Raw genomic sequence first — 3,062 nt, forward strand, 5'->3', positions numbered from 1 at the left:
CCACAGATTTTCCATGATGTAAAGGGCCATTGTAAAACCTTCAGCTTTTGCCTTTTGAGGTAGTCTAATGTGGATTTTCAACTTCAACTTTTTTTTTTTTTAGATATTATACTTGCAGCAAGAATTTATTGAAATGTCACTGAATCCATTCTTCCCTTTACCAGTGAAATTTTCCAAGTGACATTTAGTTGGCGAGATGTTTTTTTTCCTGAAATTTTGTGCCTTTTTTTAAAATTACCAAAACGTTCTATTTTAACTTTGTCAGCAGGACTTGTTTCCAAAATTAATCCGGCTTGTTTAGATATTCTTTTAGCATACTTCTGATGCTAAATTTTATGGTGGGGACACAGGAGGTTTTCTTCTGATGACTCTTTCATGAATGCTATATTTATGTTGGTATATCTGAACTGTAGAACAATGTACCACAACTCCAGTCTGCTAAATCTTTCTAAAGGTCTTTTGCAGTCAAGCGGGGAATTCTGATTTGCCTCTCTAGCAATCCTACGAGCGGCTCTCATTGAAATTTTGCTTGGTCTTCCAGACCTTATATCTTGACCGTCACATGGTTAAATTTTTATTGTCTGTATTTTTGGCTTGAAAAAGGGCTATTACAGCCAAAAATTCGGATCATCCATCTAATTTTTGTACTTTTGCCATGTTTTTAAAAATGGAATAAAAGCAATGCTTTATCCCTATGAGTGTTCTTTGGTGCCTCGGATCTTTCTGAAATCTTGTTGCCTTGAACCTTGTGGGGGGGGGGGGGGGTGTCACCCCATGACTACTCAGAGGGGCCACTGGATTCAGTAAAGCAAACATAAGTGAGCGCTAAATACAATCATGATTAAGAGCAGGTGATTTATGAAGTCATGCCTAATTTGCTTAATCGTCTCCTATGGTTCTATGAAAAGATGAAATTTGTTTATGATGGCGAGTAAAGAAATGACTGGATGCATGGGATATATTGTGGTTAGCCGTGTTAACACTGATTAGAATTAGATTTATATTATGCTCTGCGTTTCAAACCTCTAATTTGCATGAGGTACACAAGCCATATACATTTTATGCAAATGGTCAGTTAAACTGTATTGCAGTTGATAAAATTCTTTATATACCTGCGTGACAGGATTATGAAACGTTTTAATAACCCTTGCATGTTCACAGGTTCGACATCGATTATTACTGCATCTATAGAACCCCTTTAATGGAAAGCCACATTTCAGATCTAATATGGTATGAAAAATAATTGGGCAAAACTATATTCCCTATTGTGGCTGTTCTTTTGGCAACAAATTGAGCAGCCTGGTTCTAAGATGGAAAATAATAAGGGATCCTGGTATAAAATGGGTATGAATTTACAAAAACTAAAAAATATATATTTTCATCTTTTACTTTTTGTAATTAAAGCTGGAAATCTATATACCGTATATTTGTTTTGCCTAAAATACAAAGGATGTGTGTCATCTTAAACTTTAGGCCTTTAAAGATCATTTCATCTTCAACTTGCTTAGGCCGGTTTCACATTTGCGCTTAATAGCGCTGCGACGGCCGCCGCTAAGCCTCGCCCCCTGCCCGCCCCATCCGGTCATCGCCGCCTACTAGCGCACATGGGCGCTTGCGATCTGCACACCCTATCTTTAGCATAGGGTGCGCAGATCGTGCACTAGTAGGATTTTGCCGTGTGCTGCGAACTTTTCAAGGTGTGCCGTGCGCGCCGAAATGCAACATGCTGCGTTCGGCGCACACGGGCGCACCGTCAAAAGTGCGCAGCGCACGGCAAAATCCTGCTAGCGCACGGCCAGCGCACGATCTGCGCACCTTATGCTAAAGATAGGGTGCGCAGATCGCAAGCGCCCATGTGCGCTAGTAGGCGGCGATGACCGGATGGGGCGGGCAGGGAGCCGGCAGGGGGCGGGGCTTAGCAGCGGCCGTGCGCAGGCCGTCGCAGTGCTATAAAGCGCAAATGTGAAACCGGCCTTAACTATTCACAATAACAGTAATTTTGACCAGGGGGTGCCCAAAATTTCACATGCCACTACTGTTAATGTTTCAAACTAAACCTCTAAGCCATTATTTTTGATTGACCAAGAAATGTACTGTTTTTTTGCTGGTAAGGGATGTAATTTACATTTTCTTTTTGGGAGGGGTGAGAGTGAGTGGGAATTTTTTCTCCTTATATCATAAAAGACTGCTAGTAGATTAATTTAGAGTGTCTCGCCCATAGTTACAACGGAAAACATCCACCTGATGTGACATTAGCCAGTACAGTGCTACTGTAGAGAGTTAATGAGCCAATAAGCAGTAATAATTTCATGAGAACTATAGCTGCATGCTTTGCATATTAGGAAACAAAGTAAAAAAAAAAGTGCCAGAGAATATTAATCTACTTTTTCCTTGATTGATCCATGAATTGGCACAAATGACTAAAATTGGGGTATGTGCACAGGACGGCTTTTAAACTCCGTCAAATTTGCTGAGTTCTTTCAGGCGGAAGACACTTTAGGAAACTTTGGCCTTTTTTTTTTTTTTTTTTTAATTTCATTCTGAAGCGTATGGCTTGATTTCCACCCCCATCCTCAACGGTGCTTTATTGGAGTGTTCTCCGATGGTTTTTGTGAGTCTTTTTTGTCATTTTTCATTCTAACCACTAATGAAGAAACGGCAAAAGGTGGCAAAATGTTCCAAATGATATCTGGACATCTTTTGAGCTTTTCCACATTGAGTTGTATTGTATACTATGTCACATCATGTCTGTTTTTAAAAATGCTAAGCGGTAAAGAAACTGAACGCATGCATGGTAAGTGGTTTTTACACAGAAATTAGCTTCGCTCTTTTGAGCATTTTCCGATATCATTTTCAGGAGGTTTCCATGGTGGAATTCGCCTGAGATGGCATCGTGGGGACCATACCTTTGAAGTAAAATGGTGTCCAAATCATAATAGAACGTAGAGGGGTATCCTGCTCGCAAATATTCAGAAAACATTGGTGTAAAAAAAAAAATAAAAAATAAAAATTACACAATGAACATTCTTCAGTAGATAAAACGGATTTAGCGAGATCAGACG

Source organism: Dendrobates tinctorius, unplaced genomic scaffold, assembly GCF_039654945.1.
Source record: "Dendrobates tinctorius isolate UK_male_01 unplaced genomic scaffold, ASM3965494v1 ptg000011l, whole genome shotgun sequence".
Classification (NCBI taxonomy): domain Eukaryota; kingdom Metazoa; phylum Chordata; class Amphibia; order Anura; family Dendrobatidae; genus Dendrobates; species Dendrobates tinctorius.